This window comes from Myotis lucifugus, unplaced genomic scaffold (genome assembly GCF_000147115.1).
Source record: "Myotis lucifugus unplaced genomic scaffold, Myoluc2.0 scaffold_6, whole genome shotgun sequence".
Lineage (NCBI taxonomy): Eukaryota > Metazoa > Chordata > Mammalia > Chiroptera > Vespertilionidae > Myotis > Myotis lucifugus.
The window spans coordinates 6,460,075-6,478,385 of record NW_005871054.1 but is presented as its reverse complement, the minus strand read 5'-3'; the positions used below and the strand labels follow the sequence as shown (position 1 = coordinate 6,478,385).

Below are 18,311 nucleotides of genomic sequence, written 5' to 3'. Positions count from 1 at the left end.
GGCAGCGGCCCACCCGCAGGAGGCGGGGGGGGAAGGGCCGTGGGAGGTTGGCCCTCGGCCCCATCCCCCCCCCATCGGCCCGGTAGCCACAGTGGGCGTCATAGCCACTGGTCGTTAGGCATTCTGGTTGCTGGTTCATATATATATATATATATATATATATATAATTTATTATGAAAACCAATATCATTTAAAAGGAAATATGGTGTCCCTAAACAGGCTTGATGCTGGGTTGCCTGAATGCCTATAAATATGCCTTACTTGACCTTGAAGATTTTTTTTTTTATGGTGTTGGGGGCCTTTGCATGAATATGTGATTTTACTTTGCATCTAAAATGTGTCAAATGATTCCCTTCTCTACTCACTCAAAACCACCCAACCCTCCCAACCAAACTCCCTGAAACGTATTCTAAATAGCACACTCTTTGACTTTAACATGAGAAATATTTTTCGGTTGTCTAAATGTTCCTTTAAAAAAATGTACAGATGTGTTTGGACACTCCTTTGGTTTCCACAGCATAATATGCACTGCATTTGCTGAGGTGGCTCTAAACCCAAGTTTTTAAACCGTTGGAAGAGGTTTAATTTTCTGCATCTTGGTTCTGAAACCACCTTGAACTCGAGAGGGGAAAAAAATAATTTCTTCAAAAAACAAATGAAAAACCCCTTACCATCCTGTTATGTTACTTATGGTTGAGTTGGAACTAAAATGATTGGTTTTATGAACTGTGGGCTCTTTTCATTCAAAATATCTGAGGTTTCTCACTCTATTTGAAAGCTGCTCAGGAGTCAGTGGCAGTCAGCTTTGAGCTGTGGTGGCTTCCAATTTTAGCAGCAACACAATGGGGTAAATTTTCAATGTTGTACTTGAGGATTTACCTGTTGGATTCCATTTCATCCTAATCCTTTTCTTGTAGTGCTGAAAATTGACTCCTGAAGCTTGGCTTCTAATGCATCCAATGTTCTCTTAAACACAGGTGGAACTAGAAAGGGTGGGAAAGGTCGGATGGTTGGTGGTTTGTGTTGGGAGATGGAGACAGGGAGAAGCCAATTCTCCCGTTGTGTAGAGGCCTCCTGGCTGGCTGGGGCTTTTAAGTTCACTGCACGTCACTCACTCTTTCCAGGAGAGGCAGAGAGGCTGCCTCGATGCTGAGGGCAGCCTTGGCTGTGCAGCTCTCACGGGGATGAAAGTCATCGAGAAAGATATTTCGGTTGTGTTACTACCAAGGTTACCTCACTGACATGAAGCTTGTCTTCAGGGGGTAATGGATTAACAGGAAGGTGACGTTAATGGCTTTTCCATTTCTTGATTACTTTTTGATGAACATGAAAAGTAAATGATGTGCACTGTTTTAAGGAAAATGTATGTTGAACAAAAAAAATACTTAGGGGCAGGTGGTTAACTTACACAACTATTCTCTCTATAAAATGACTTTTTAAAGTAAAGAACTCATTGAGTTTAATCAATGTACGATTTAGTGTACAAGAAAAGTTTTTAGGTGCGACTGTTAAACGATGCCTGGCATAAAGTAAGGTTTGTCTCTAGAGAAGGATGACATTACATCATGGCTTACTGTTGCCTGGATTCAGTTAAACATCGTGGGTCAGGCAAATGATTTTTAAAATGTAGCCATTTTATCTAGTTAAAAATTTGATGTGTCATTTAGAATGTCACTATATTTAATTTTTGTGTGTTTACTTCTTTTCTCATCCTAAAGTGACAAATCTTTTGACAGTTGATATCCTCACCAAGGTATATTTGTAGCACATTTGCATTATGTTTTTAGTTCAGTAATTAATTGGAAAATGAAGTGGCACAATGTTCATGGATCATCAGTCTATAAACAAGGCACTGGCAGCTTGTATTTATCCTGCTGTTACAAATTAATTTTTGATATGGATGGTAAGACATGATCTTTTATACTTACAAATCACCACACACGTTGCTTGAGTCATTGGTTTATAAACAGATAGGAACCAGTAGCAAGTTTAATCTCAAATTGCAGATTTGCCAAGTCACTTACAGAGTCATTCTGTTGCAGTTGGTGTGAGAGCCGAGTGTTTTGGATGAGCACTTGCATGCTTTTATTATGAACAGAAAGGAGGTGAGAGTAGGTGGAAGTGTCTGCATTATACGGCAGAATGAAACAGAGATGGTGGGATATTGTCCTACTTGTAAGAATATACATCCGTCCAAGAAGACACAGTATATACATGGAGGGAACGTTAGTGAAAACAATTGCTTTAGTTGACTGTGCCTTGAGCATCTTTAACTCTTCTTGTGCCTTCAGTGGCAAGCTATTGGATTAATTAGTAGATGAGCTTGACCTCCAAGAGTTTCCTTTGGTTAAAACAGTTGGCTTAATTTCCAACTGGATGCAAAGACAAATTTTAGGCAGTTTTCTCTTAAAAATATCTAAGGCTATATAGCCACTTTTCAATTAGTAGCTGATTCAAAAGCAAAGACCAAAAAAAAAAAAAGCCACAGGAAAAAAAATCTGTAAATTGAACAAAATGCTCATGAATGCATTTACTTGTTTAGAAGTTATTATTCAACTATTTGTTTTCAATTTGTAGAGAGTTCCATTTGCAAAGATGAAGCAGATTCAATACTTATCACATCTAGACATTAAGGCATTTGTCTATTCATTCAAGTTACTTGCTGTATTCCAGATTTGTAAATCAAGTAATTGAATAGCCACTTCTACCTATAAATGTACACAAACTGATAGCCTCCTTGAGAATGGGGGATTCGTTTACCTGACTCCATTGAAATCCAAGGTTGGATTAAACTTTTTTTAGGTGAAAGTGTTCCCTTTCACAAGGAGACCAAGGGCTTTTGCTTCCAGTTATCAGCTGGCAGATCTTTGCTTTTTAACAGAAAACGTTTTCGCTCAGGTCATGGATGCCATGGATGATTCAGGTTCTTTCAGCAGCAATAGCTGTTTTATTGTTAACCTTCCAGACAGGGATGATTCTGATCATCAGGCCTTTCTTTACAAGTAGTCCACCTCTGGGACATTATGAACCCAGTCAAAAAATAATAACAAGAATTTTATTTTAATTCTAGAAGCACATATTTCTGGTTATCAGCAACTGAGAAAAAATTCGTAGAAGAAACATTACTCCTTATTTTATTTTTTATCTTCTTTCTCCTGAAAGTATTGTTCAGTTATCATTAATTTGACATTTGAGGGCAGGTTCCAGTGAGCAATAGCTTCATACCCTCCTTCGACATCACCTAGCTAATGAGAGCACACACAGGGCATTATTCACTTATCTTAGACAAGGTCAGTTCATTTGGCCTTGCAGGACGGAGTGTCAGGGTTGCGAGTCTTCCTCCTGAAAGCTTCTTACCGCCTCTTTTCCTCTTTCATGCGAGTATCTCTAGAGATAGAAAGAGCGTGCTGTTTCTCCCACCAACTCTTCCTCTAGAGCAGCAGTTTCTCAGCAGCAGCACTGGTCACATTTGGGACCATGGAAATCTTTGTTTTGAGGGGTCGTTTTGTGTGTTGTAGGAGATTTAGCAGCAACCTGGGCTGTACCCATGAACCACCCCCAGGTGTGACTAATTAAAATGTCCCCAGACCCGGCCAAATGTTCCCCGGGTGTGGGCAGAATTGCCCCTGATCCAGAATCACTGCTTTGGAGCCGAGTTTTCCAATCTGGCTGCAGATTAAAATCACTGTGGTAGCTGTGAAAAAACACCTGTGCCTGGGCCCCACACTCAAATGCAGATTGACTTGGTCTGGCACTGGGCCTGGGCACGTTGCAAAATGAACTCCTCAGGTGAAGCCTGTTGCCCCAGGCTTTTTAAGATGGTTGGTGTGGGTGAAGCTCACAAACACACAAGCCTCCTGGGGAGAAGAAAGTTAACTTTTCCCTTTTTTGCTGAAATGAACTCCAGGACTGAGAAGGACTGACCCCAGCAGGTACTGTAAGACTTCACCCCTCCCACCCCAGAGCAAGGCTGTATTATAATGCACTTTGGGGGGCTATGTTTTGAAAATTTGAGTTTGGGGCGGGTGGACTTATTAGGCTAATTTTGGGAAACCCTGGTATATGAATAGTTCGAGATTACTTTTTAAAGCCTTTGCATCCGGATGGAAAAGGGAGAACGTGAGTTTCTAACCCATTTCCGGTGGATACCAGTGGTGCATGTAGATCACACAGCGTCTGCAATGTGAATGCCTGTTTCCCAGTTTATAGGTTTTACCCTGGGTCTTAGGGCTGCTCCTTATTCTCTGTTGAGGTTATTAATGAGTGAACAAAAATGCTGATAACACAAAATAGCCTCGTTTATGGAGGGGTAAGAATCCGTGTGTGGAGAAGCCCAGCAGAATTTTCTGAAGCAAGGTCATCTGTAAATAGTGCTGCAGTATAGCATGAATAATTGCTCTCATTAATCTTATATTTTGCTTAGAAAAAGCCATAGCATCCCTATGAATGAATTTGGACAACAGAAATTGAATATCTCTTGGGAGAAAAATTTCAATGGTTACAGTATACCAGAACTGATTTAATTGAGGGTCTCTGAGCATATTTTCTATTGTGTGAACTGAGATGGAAATGGTTAAAAAATTAGATAATAGTTTTTGATCTTCAAACTTTAATATGGTAACTTGGTAGCCTTATATCCACTTTGATACGACGTCAATTTAAGATGTTTTGAAAAATAGAATCAATTATTGTACCATACTTGTGTGTGCACATTGCATTTATCGTAAGAATGTATTAGATTACATTTTTATTTAATGACATAAAAACTTACTATTGGGAATATTTTGAAATTTCTTAAACTATATCTGAGAGTCAAACTATTACTGTAAAGCCCAGATGGCTTGGAAAGGAATTTTCTAGTAGAATGTCAGGTTTTCAACTCCACGGTAATAACAGCACAAAACGAGACACATTCTTTAACTCTAGGGGATCCTTTTCATCTTTCTCCAAAGGAGATTTTCTATATCTATACTGTTATGTATATGTGCATGTACATGTATATTTTATTAGCTTTAATATTGCATCTGAACAATGTCAAACATTCAGTTGACTGACTGTTTAGTCAAACAAATGTCCAAATGCATCCAGCCACTAAGCTAGTTGTTGCTGTGGTCAACCAGAATCCCTTTCAGCTGATTATGGTTGTGTCATTTGGATCCAACTGAAATCAATTAGATGTTTGTACTTTCCTATTTACTGCAACTTTCCAGAAGATACAATAGAAAAAGTATGATTATTGAATTAGTGATGCATTTATCTTTTTAATAGAAAGAATTTAGAATGAAGCACAGGGGAAGTGAAAAGTTAGGGCGAGTATTCTACTTCATGAGATAACTTCACAAGTGTCAAATGAGTGCAGATACAGTGATTTGCTATAAGGTTATGCATTTACTCATAGTAATGATAGATTATTCTGGATGCGTTGGTCTGCAGTGGTCGGCAAACTCATTAGTCAACAGAGCCAAATATCAACAGTACAACGATTGAAATTTCTTTTGAGAGCCAAATTTTTTTAAACTTAAACTATATAGGTAGGTACATTGTTATTAACTTAATTAGGGTACTCCTAAGGCTTAGGAAGAGCCACAATCAAGGGGCCAAAGAGCCGCATGTGGCTCGCGAGCCACAGTTTGCCGACCACGGGTAGGGATCTCAGTCAAGCTCTGTTGGTCTGAAATAAGAGTGTGAAGCCATATTTTGCTGAAGTTAAAAAAAAAGGGTAAGGTTGTACTTGTGTATCACCATTGGGTCAATGTATGCTTGATGGTGTCTTTCCGACTGAAATTTATGACCTTAGGTTCTAAACTGTCTCAGATTTTAGGCACTCCTGATGCTTAGAGACCCCAGGGCTTCCTATGCTAGATAGAGCTGTGAGTTCCTACATTAAAGGGCCCTGGGTGGTTATTCTCTCCTCCCACCATGTCTATTTTAAAATAATAGATTTTAAGTCACTTCAAGTCCCAGTCTATTGTTAGCGGTATTCCTTGCTATCCTCAGCTGGCCTGACTTAACTCATTTTCTCATTGTTTCTAAATTCTGTTCTGCTGTTGCTAATGGCTGGTCATACCTCAGGAGAGTGAAAAACCATACTCATGAGAACTCTTTAAAATAAGAGTGAAGGGTCTTGAAGTGTCCTTATATGAATGAAGTGCATGAGCTTTAGTGCCTGGCCCATGTGCCATGCATTTGTAATTATTGTGGCTTTCTAAGGTTCATTTTTGCTTATTTTGGGGGTCTTGACTATGCTTCAGAGAATCGAGATCTTTCTAAACAAACTCGGAAGTATTTGCTTCTTAGGTACTCTGACTCAGCCAGGTTGCTCTTAATAGTACTTTAATACATAATGTTTAGGACAAGCATTTGTGCACACTTAAGAAAAAAAAATTATTTTGAATTTTACTCTGGGAAACACTGAGAATAATTTCAAGTTCTGAAATAGGCTGAATTGCAAGAATTCTAGGAAATTGGAGATTCCATTTCAAGAATAGACCATGGGACACTTGAGAATAAAGATACGAAATCTCAGCTCTAAGTTAGAAGTGTCTCTGTCTAATCTGCGAAACGGCGAGGTTCAGGTTACTGCGGCGCCTGACATAATCACCTCCTCTTGAGAGCGCCCTTCAGGAGCCTCCAGTAGGAAGAATGGCTGCTCTTTCTGAGAAAGAGGATCCTTAAGCCACAGCCAGGCAGTGGCAGAGAGGGATTTAGAAAAGGGAAAGTGGCAGAGAAACAGCAGGTTGCATTATCGTCCTTATAAAGGCAATACCAGTTTGTCCTCCCTGAGATAAAAGGCAGTAACTGGGTTATTCACATCTGGTTGAATCATTTACAGTTTTCATGTAACAGAGAGTTATGTATTACAGAGCAGAGCTTCTGTACCTGAATCATTATGGAAGGGTACAGCAGGTCTTGGGACCTGGTCATGGGCCTGGAGTGAAAGCAGGCACACAGTCACTTACCAGATAACAACCTCCGGAATAATAGTTATTAGTGTTTTTTATATCCTCAGTTATTTAGGCCTTCTGTAGGCTTTTCTATGAGACAGAAATGTCAGGCACAAAGGTTGGGTTTGGTGATTGCTCAAAAGAGTGATTTAATTATTCAAGCTTTCTATACACACACACACACACACACACACACACACACACTATTCAGTGTTTAATAGAACATTAAATACATTGAATTTGAAGATATTGAATGACCTTTAAAAAACCCTTTCACTTTTATTTTCAGCTACATAAAGTACTATGAATTCCTACGTTTTAAAATCTTGCAAACAAAACCTTTGTAGCACCACGTATGCCTGCTGCTACGGTTGAGGCATAAATGTTTTGGTGAACTTTCTATGACCAAGAAGTCAAAGGTGTTCTCTGATGCTTCCTGAATGAATTGGCTTTTCTAGTCAGGTGTATTTATCATTACTTTAAAAGGAGAATTTTGTCTTCTAGCCATGGTTGCAAAGGAAACTGAAAGGTCTTCTCATCTTTCTTCCAAAATTGAGGGGTTCTTTGGATTTCAGGGGAAATCCCTGATCTGGGTTGTGTGTAACTACAGCTTCCTGAGTGTCCATAATTGCTAACTGGTTCAAAAATGGTTAGAAGCATGAATTGCACTTGGAACATGGTGTGTGCTTTTTATCAGTAGGAAAAAAAAACAATTAGTGGTAAATATTTACATGCATGTGTGTCTATATTTTATTAGTTCAGTTAACTGAGAATAGATTTTAATACTAACAAATAGAAAGAGGACACTGTAGTTGTATTTAGTTCAAGAAGTCACAGAATCATAGAACTTCAATCTGTAAAGTACTCTACATTTTATCCAGTTCAACTTTCCCATTTTCTGATTGAGGAAATTGGTTTCCAGAGAAATTCACAAGGCCAATTGCCAAGTGACTAGAGGACTAGAATCAAGCTGACTCCCAAGGCATGGAATCAGTGTTATAAGGAAGACATTTAAGCTTCTAAACCCGGAGGCCACTGAAGAAGGGATAATCAATATATATAAAAGCCTAAGTGACCTTACAACTGGACGACCAGATGACTGGCCTGTAGCTATGACGTGAACTGACCACCAGGGGGCAGACGCTGATGTAGGAGCTGCCCCCTGGTGGTCAGTGCGCTCCCACGGCCAACCTCCCATGGCTGGCCAACCTCCCGTGGTCCCTCACCCCAGCTGGCTGGCCTCAATCCCCTGCCAGGCCGAGGGACGCCACCCGTGCACAAATTCATGTACCGGGCCTCTAGTGTTTAGTAAAACTCTAAGTGGAATACAGAAACTTCCTTTACCCTTTCCTGTTGGAAATTCCGAAGAACCAGAGACCTGAAATGATGAGAGTGGGACAAGAAGAACGTCAATAGACTATGGCTTAGAAGACCTGGTGATTTAGGAGCTTGGATCTGGGAACTTGTGGTTAGGCCAGTTGGGGTGCACAGTTCACAGCTGATGGACAGCTGCTCGGATGCATTATTAGAAGTATTCTTGCCCCTTGCCTGAGAGGCCAACAACCTTACTACTCGTTTCTTTCCACATAGACTCTCCCCACTCCGAGGCCACATTCCTTCTAGGTAAATGTTTTTTGTGAAGGTGGACTGACCTTAGTCCTGTCCTCACACATCCACTTGTAATAACAGCCCAAATGCCGTATGTCTGGAGAGGTGTCAGCTTCTGGACGGCAAGAAACAGAAGGGAAAGAGACCAGCAGCAAAGGGATGGGCCAGATGGCAACACCAACTGCTCTTAAGGACTTGTATTTTTTAATAACTCAGCTACTGCAAACAAAACTAATTAAGCCAGTTTTTCTGATTTATGCTACCGTAGCAGAAGTAAAGTATACTTACATTACACTTTTGATGGCATTTAAAAGGTCAGAATATCTGAGTTGCAGATTTCTGTTCAAAGCAGCCTGGTTTGTTGAGCCACTCTTGAGAATTCAAATTAACCATGCTCATTAATTCAGCATCTCTTTTATTTCCCTAGACAGCAAGTGCCAATTCACCATTTACCCAAACAGAATATAATACCCTGAAAGGCACGTGACTAATCCATCATCTGCAGATATGACTAATGACAACTAACAGGAAAGTGAGCTAAGAGACAACTTAGAGTGAGTGAGAGAGAGAATGAAAATGGCAGGTATAGGCAGTGTGAGGGGGGCAGTGCCATGAAGAACTTCAAAGGATCGGTCTGTTTGGCAGTGATGTTGTCAGTGGGGACCTATCTTATGTTGATTGGCAGGACAGTTCCCATCATTGCTATAGGAGCCAACCAGAATTGTCCTGGCTGTGGAGCTGGGAGGGTGGGGGACTGCTGAATTTAGCTGCTTATTTTATATGTGAGGGTACTTTGATAGAGAGCACATTTACAACTATGCTCAATTAGAAGTCTAGAAATAAACATTATCCACGTGGTTTGCCATGATTAGCTCCCCCAGTTATAGAGATTTTCATGAGAAACAGTTTGGAATCAGGTTTCTCAAAAGGTTTGAATAATGCTTATTTTTAGTGTCCCAGACTTGACTTGGAGTGGTGAACACACAATAGAGTGTATGGATGGTGTGTTGTAGAATTGTGCACCTAAAACCTGTATAATTTTGTTAACCAGTGTCACCCCAATAAATTCAATAAAAAGGCGGGGGAGAAAAAAATGGAGATCAATACTTCAATACTTCTTTTCCTAAAATTGTTTTTACCCTAAATTTCTTTGTCTTTTTCCTGTTGCAATCTCAAAATTGCCCACATTGGGGTTTATTGGCCTACCACATAAATCTGTCTTTGATGGAAACGTTATTCGTGCCAGAATCTACACAGCCAAGTTATATAATAGGCATTCATTTACAAAAGAGCTAGACTGAAACCTATTCACAAAGTATTCTTATTTTGTAGGTGTCTGTGGAATTTCACCCATATGTTAAAGCAATATGTAGATACCCATCCTTAAATTGGCATTTGGCATCCAAGCTTTATTTATGGCTGTAAAGCAATGAAGCAATTTTATAAACCTCCTTCAGTCAAATTCTATTTTAATTGTGAATAAAAGTGATATGTATCTAAAATTATCTTAAAATAGTTTAAAATATAATTTTTTCATGGAGTTCAAAAAATAGTATGATGAACTAACTTATTTTTATATTTTTAGTTATTGGGGTAACTTTGGTTAATAGCAAATTTCAGGAAAACACTTTATAACACAACATCTGTATAGTACATTGTGTGCTCACTACCATTGTGTAGCTCCTTCCATCACCATGTATTTGACCCCCTTTACCCTCTCCATTCCTGCCTCCCCCCTTTCCCTTTGGTAACCACCCTTCTATTGTCTATATCTGAGTTTGTTTCGGTTTTGTTTGTTCATTTGTTTGTTTGTTTTTATATCTCACATATGAGTGAAATTATCCAGTTCTTATCTTTTTCCTTCTGACTTATTCACATAGGATAATACTCTTATCACCATTCACAATAACATGGAAGGATGTTATTTTATCTTTTTTAAGGCTAAGTAGTATTCCATTGTATATATGTACCACAACGTTAGCCAGTGACCAGTCAAAGGACAATTGGGTTGTTTCCATGTCTTAGCTATTGTTAATAGTACTATGATGAACGTAGGGGCATGCTCTATGAATAAGGATTTTCAAGTATTTCAGGTAGATACCCAGAAGAGGGAATGCTAGGTCATATAGTAGCTTTATCCTTAAATTTTTGAGGAACCTTTATTCTTTTTTCCATAGTGGTTGTACCAGTTTACATTCCCACCAGCAGTGTACAAGGGTTCCCTTTTCTCCACATCCTCTCCAATACTTCTTGTCTTACTGGTAATAGCTATTCTGACAGGTTTGAGGTGGTATCTTACTGTGGTTTTGATTTGCATTTCCCTAATAGTTAGTAATGTTGAGCATTTTTTCCATGTATCCGTTGGCCATATATATGTCTTCCCTGGAATAGTGTCTATTCAGCTTTTCTGCCCATTTTGTAATCAGATTTTGTTGTTGCTCTTGTGTTGTATGAGTTCTTCATGTATTTTGGATATTAGCCCCCCATTGGGGGTATTGTTTGCAAATATTTGGTTGAATGTCTCTTGTTGAGGGTTTCTTTTGCCCTGCAGAAGCTTTTTAGTTTGATGTAGTCCCATTCATTTATTCTTGCTTTTATTTCCCTTGCTTTTGGGGGTCAAGATTGCACTGACTTTGTAAAAGGCATGATGGCACACTGCCTAGCTAGAAATTTGGATATAGAATTGGCTTTGCCTCCTTCTTGCTCTCTGGCCTTTAGCACACAACTTCTGCGGGCAAAATAGCATATCCCTCAAGTAAGAGGCTTGGACTGGCGATCGAAGTCAGTAGTCCCAGAATTTGGATTTTACAAATAGATACATAAAACCTGAGAATAAACCTGGACTTGCCAACTTTTTACCTTTGTGAGGTATGGATAGTAAAATAATAAAAACAAACTTTATCTACTAACACTCTCATTTCATACAAGATCGTTTGAACATTTAAGACCTTAAGGGTAGCCTTCCCCCCAAAGAAACAGCTGCCAACATTGTATTAATATATCTCCATTAAACATTTTTTGGAATAATAATGCTACCATATAGCCCAGGGTTGAGATTCAACAATGCTATGTAAATGTATTTCTAGTGTCCAACCTTTTTTGAACATTATATTTACCTCAGTCATTGTAGAAAATCACAGTGTATATGTTGATAAACAGAATCCAGTGTTAAATCAGCTTCACTTTGGCAGAGTCTGGGTGAACTGATGGAGGCCAGGAGTCAGCCCATAGAGTGCTAGCAGCTTCTTGTCCCTCCTCTTACCGAGACAGGAAGAAAGGTGATTCATCAGTTTTTTGGGCGTCTGACAGCTTAGACTGGGGACTCTCTTCCTCGCTTGCCACCTCACCCAACTTCCTCCAGAGGTTGCATAGGTGGGCTTGGGCTTCTAACAGTGAAGATACTATCCAAGAGGGATTCTGTGTTTAGGTGGAAAGTTCAATGTGGAAAGCTCTATCTGAGAGCCATTGGGCTAAATCCTCTCTGCACCAATGTGCCTTGCAGGGAACTTGTCAGGGTTGTATCTCTTCTAGCAAGGTCAGATAGATGGACTCAATCCCAATTGAAGTAGCTACCGTGATGAGTCTGAACACCTCATGGGTGAACAAGGTGCTAAGGAGGCTGCAGTGTAGATGGCTTGGGATTTGTAGAGTTCTAAAGTCGGTCTAATGGTAGGATTCTTCTGCTTGGGCAGGGCTCAGCGGGAAGACTGCAGCTGGTTGGCTTTGTGTGAAACGTGCATTCCGTGTCCAGACTCTTAACATATTTCTCCACATTGCTCAGTGGGACAGTGCTCTGGAAAATCAGGCTGAAGGATTTCACTTTCTACTCTGCTGGAGATGGGATGTTCTCAAGTCTCTTTGCCATCTGTGCACTAGAACTTTGGAAGAGAGTAAGGCCATCACGAGGCAGTGGCACCAGACTGTTATGTGCTTAATGATCTCCCATCTAGCCAGATTTCGGTGGTCTTTTCCTGGAACTTTTGGGCAGAAGATAAGACATTCTCTTCTTTCTTTGGCACTTTAATCCTATTACTTCACACCTGGTGTTTGAACCAGTTTGGAGTAATGTTGTTCAGTGAAATTGGAAGGGAAGGGCAAATCTATTGCAGTTTTATTGTAAATAATTTCCTTGACTCATCAGGCAGCCAGGCATTCTAAGCAATGTCTGGGATAATGGAGATTTATTACAACAAATTAAGGGCTAATCAGAGTGTGTTCTGAGATAAACAACATGGTAAAGCAAATATAAATGTCTAAGAGGAAGCATTGGCCGGTAAAAGACTCATCTCATCAGTGTAGGTGGTAGTAGAAAACCAAATTCTGTTCAGATTTCACTTACTTTGTATAAATTTCTGCACTGTCCCATGTGTAGATGAGATATTGTAGATGAGAATAATACATGTATTATCACACACTAATTTATTCAACAAATATTTACTGTGTATTCCATGTGGGTGCAACATGGTGATAGACACTGTATGGGATAGAGAAAGTGAGTCATACTGGGAGTTCATGGTCTGATATGTCCATGGAGGAAGACAAATAACAGTGAAGGTTGCAACTAAGAACCAAATGCACAGGATGAGCTATTGGTACCATGGGCCTCCGTGAGCCTGGGAGGTGGGTCACAGGATGCTGTGCCAGGGATGGCAGCTAAAAGGAGGCTTGTTGTGAGGTTGAGTCTGGGGGTGTGATTGGATTTGGAGAGTCTGGCAAGAAAGGTGAGGATGTGTAGGAGAGATGGCCTAGAGGTGGACATCAGGCAATGGTATTCAAGGAACAATGAGGACATGAGTAGGGAGATTTAATATGCAACACCATAGGGTAAAATGATATCACAATACTGATGTGGAAAAGTATCAAAATGAATGAAATGTAAAGGCTAAATTAGGTTAATTTTTATTACACTAAACCAACCAAAGTCAACAGGTTCCAAGATTATTTTTCGCCCTTCCTTATTTTAACAGAATTAGCTCATTGATTTTCACTTAGCAGTGTATTTCTGCCTTCCAGGCAACTAGGCCATATTTTCTCTAAAAACCTTATACTGTAACATCTTTGTTACTGACACAGAAGATCTTAGTCAGAAGATGGATTTTCTTAAACTTGCAACCCTCATTGTAAAACTCCCCCACGAAAGAACAGGAATTCAGCATAACATTTGGTTATGAAAAATAAAATGATGGAAGATGATTAAATAATGTCATAAATCTAGGTACATAATGACATCAAGCACTGATCATTATAAAATCTCTTCAGGAAGCCTTAAGAAAATGAATAAAAAACAAATAATTAGAATTAAATTGAGTTATAAATCCCACTTAGTTTAATTACAAGGTCTGAAGAATGGAGAATATTTTATATTCCTCCCCCTATGAGAAACTAATGCTGCTATCAGGAAGACACCTGTAGATAACATTTCATGCCCTATGTAATCTAGCCTCTATGCACTTTCCAAAATTCTCTGCCACAACCTAACAAAGACCTCAGACCTACTCATACCCTAATTGTTCCTTGAATACCATTGCCTGATGTCCACCTCTAGGCCATCTCTCCTACACATCCTCACCTTTCTTGCCAGACTCTCCAAATCCAATCACACCCCCAGACTCAACCTCACAACAAGCCTCCTTTTAGCTGCCATCCCTGGCACAGCATCCTGTGACCCACCTCCCAGGCTCACGGAGGCCCATGGTACCAATAGCTCATCCTGTGCATTTGGTTCTTAGTTGCAACCTTCACTGTTATTTGTCTTCCTCCATGGACATATCAGACCATGAACTCCCAGTATGACTCACTTTCTCTATCCCATACAGTGTCTATCACCATGTTGCACCCACATGGAATACACAGTAAATATTTGTTGAATAAATTAGTGTGTGATAATACATGTATTATTCTCAACACTCTCTCATCTACACATGGGACAGTGCAGAAATTTATACAAAGTAAGTGAAATCTGAACAGAATTTGGTTTTCTGCTACCACCTACACTGATGAGATGAGTCTTTTACTGGCTCATGCTTCCTCTTAGACATTTATATTTGCTTTACTATGTTGTTTATCTCAGAACACATTCTGATTAGCCCTTAATTTGTTGTAATAAATCTCTATTATCCCTGACATTGCTTAGAATGCCTGGCTGCCTGAGTCAAGGAAATGATTTACAATGAAATTGCAATAGATTTGCCCTTCCCTTCACTTAGTGTTACCCTCCCTATTTCACTGACCAGCATTACTCCAAACTGATTCAAACACCAGGTGTGAAGTAATAGGATTAAAGTGCCAAACAAAGAAGAGAATGTCTTCTACCCAAAGGTTCCAGGAAAAGACCACCGAAATCTGGCTAGTTGGGAGATTGCAAAAGCACACGAAGAGCCTGGTGCCACTGCCTCGTGATGGCGTTACTCTCTTCCAAAGTTTTGACAGCCACACTCTCCCATCTAGTGCATAGATGGCAAAGAGACGAGAACATCCCATCTCCAGCAGAGTAGAAAGTGAAATCCTTCAGCCTGATTTTCCAGAGCACTGTCCCACTGAGCAATGTGGGGAAATATGTAAGAGTCTGGACACGGAATGCACACAGTTCACACAAAACCAGCCATCTGCAGTCTTCCCTTTGAGCCTTGCCCAAGCAGAAGAATCCTACCATCACTCAGGGGTGAAGAGGGGAAGTAGGCAGACTCTGCCACCCCCTGCACCCGACCACAAGCACCCTTTCACTGGGCAAGTCTGCATCCAGCTGATTTGTTCACACTTTTGCTAATATTTTATTTGAACAAAAGCGACACTTTATAGAGTTTGAAAACCTATGGTCTAACCCAGAGACATCAAAAGAAGCAAACATTTTGGGTGTGTGAGCTGGATTTCTGGACCAGTCAATGGATGGGCCCAGGGAACACCCTTTCTTGATTGTTGTCACGGAGCATGTGTTCTGGATCTCAGCTGTGATGATAAGCATGCTATGAAAACATAAAATCAACTTAATTTATAGGCACAAGGTTTTATTTTTCAGAGGTAGACATTTAAATTGGTGCATCTTTGAAAACTTTCACCTTTAGTTTCTCCTACTTAGTTCCCACCATCTGTTCTCTATTTTGCGTTGCCTTCTGGGGCTGGAGAGGAAACAAAATATAAATTCTTTAAAGGAAATCAAGCTTTTGCTAATCTCTACATATAGATGGTGAGATGCTGGCAATTTTTAAAGGTTTCTATAGGAAGTAACACGCTTTTCTAGAGAAATAGAAGTTAAATGTTTATCCTTGAACCCACCAACCCAGAGCTCTGTCTTGTTTGAACCTCCATCTTTTCTTTATTTACTATGGAACCATATGGGTAGAGTTTGTGTTTCTTTTTTTTTTTTTTTAAATATATTTTATTGATTTTTTACAGAGAGAAAGGGAGAGAGATAGAGAGTCAGAAACATCGATGAGAGAGAAACATCGATCAGCCGCCTCCTGCACATCCCCTACCGGGGATGTGCCCGCAACCCAGGTACATGCCCCTGACCGGAATCGAACCTGGGACCCCTCAGTCTGCAGGCCGATGCTCTATCCACTGAGCCAAACCGGTTTCGGCGAGTTTGTGTTTCAATATCTTAGTTAGATATATGCGATCCTTATCGTGACATCAGTGGGTTGCCATTCCAAAAGGTCAAGTTTGAGTTTTTGGTTTCTTTAGTTGCCTGCCTGCCTCAATTCTGAATTGCTATAGGAAGCTTTACTTATTAATGTAAGAGCTAACTTTTAATAGTATTCAGGATACTAAATATCTTAGCTCAGAAAAAACTAAGCTAAACTGCTTTTTTTTAAAAATAAAATGTTTTATTCTGTGTCTTTTCTCTCTTTCTCACATACTCTTACACACTCAGATGTTCACGGTAGCAGAGTATTTTGAAGCAGTTATAAATGTTACAGCAACACAAGATCCTTTCTTCCCTGAAGCCATGTCTCCTGGAGTCCTGGGTTAATGAAACGGAGAAGAGCCTGGTTTGATGAGTGGAGTCTCAGAACTTATTGGGCACATGATGAACCACTTGCCCAGCTTAACTCCCAGAGAGAAGCTTGAGCAGTGATTTTATAGGCTTCAAAATGATAGTGTTTTCAAGCTTCTACCTTGTTTTCCGCCTTCAGGCTCACCCTGTACATGCGATAAAAAGAAGGTGGGAGAGAGGGAACATTATTAGGAGAACTGGAGGCCTTGGCTCTAAGTCTCAGGATATTCCCTCCCGTTTTCTTGTAAACTCTTGGCACTTCATGGTCTTGAATATCCACTTATGAATGCTGAAGAGACCAGAATTTCCTTGGGTGTCCCACATCAGTTCTCAGAGTCCTTCATTTATAATCCAGACGAGGTAGCACATGTTCTTCACATGTCTCAAGCACTTTTCTGTGCACACAGGCCTGTGGTCTGTGAAACTCAGGCAGAAAGGAAGGGAAGGAATCTCCTGGCCATGGTATCAACTTCTGGCCATTCTCAGCCATCCTACTCCGAACGCCTCCCGAGCAGATCACAGAATGGTGGTGGGTTTGAACTTGCTCTGTGAGTTCATGTCCAAGTCATCATCTGGTAATTTATATCATAGCTCATTTCTACAGATGGCTGTGCAACAGTGATTTCACAGGAAGTAAATAGAATGCTAATTTGTTGAATGCCATGTATTTGTAAGTAAACATTCTTGTGTAGTTTCACAGGACTTTTGTCTCTGTTCCTTACGAAGAAAATTAAAACAAGCAGACAAACAAAGCCCTAGTCACTTACAAGAAGATTAATTTAGGTCTGCGTGATATTTGGTAAAAATTACAGAGATACAAATAGGAGTCTGTTTTGTTTTTTGTTTTCTTTCACAACTAAATGTTGTATACACACCTCCCTGGTTAGTAGATTAAATAAGAATGGCCTTTTTGGGTTGTTTAAGGCTTTTCATTTTTGGCAAAACTTTTATTCTATGGTGTACCATAATGAACTAGCTATTCCCCATCAGGTATAAAAACTTAGGAGAACTTGCAAATTATGTTTTAGAGGCTTAACAATTTACATTAGTTTAAGACCTAAGTGAACCTAGATTAGCTTGTGTGTGTGTGTGTGTGTGTGTGTATGTGTGAGAAGACGCCAACATATAATGTAAAGAAAGATCAGACAAATCACCTGCTGAGGTGGTTTTTTATCCATTTATCTTTTATTGACCTACTAGAGGCCTGGTGCATGAAATTTGTGCAGGGGTAGGGTCCCTAGGCCTGGCCAGCTATCAGGGCTGATCAGGGCCTTTCGGCTGCAGGGCCTTTCGGCTGTCGGCTGGGGCCTTCCTTCGTTCCACACGGCACATCATAGCGAGCGATCTAACTCCCTGTCTCCCAGTTGAACTCCTGTGGGGACAATTTGCATATTAGGCTTTTATAGATAGATAGATAGATAGATAGATAGATAGATAATGTACTAGGCTCTGCGCCCCTTTATTCTACTGCTGAGTTCCTGGTCGGTGTTGGGTTATGGACCGCGGGCATGCCCTTGGAGTTCACATTTGTGACTCCAAACTTACTGGCCTTGACTTCTATTGTCATGCATGTCTTTGAGGCATTCGAATATAGAACTTAAAATCCATTGGAGATTTAACATTAGAGCAAATCCTAGAGTGCTTTTAGGAATAATTTTTGGGAATTTCTTAGCCTTCACTGGAGCTGATTCTTGTCTAATGTGGTCTAAGGAAAAGTGACAATAAAACTGGCATGGTGTAGAGTGGTGTTGGCACAGTGGACTGAA

At 40.1% G+C, this 18,311-nt stretch overlaps 1 protein-coding gene across 1 annotated transcript in view; it reads left to right on the top strand.

The window, feature by feature from the left end:
• The window catches only part of CCDC85A (coiled-coil domain containing 85A), a 161,399-nt gene that overhangs the window by 12,897 nt on the left and 130,191 nt on the right, over window positions 1-18,311 (top strand).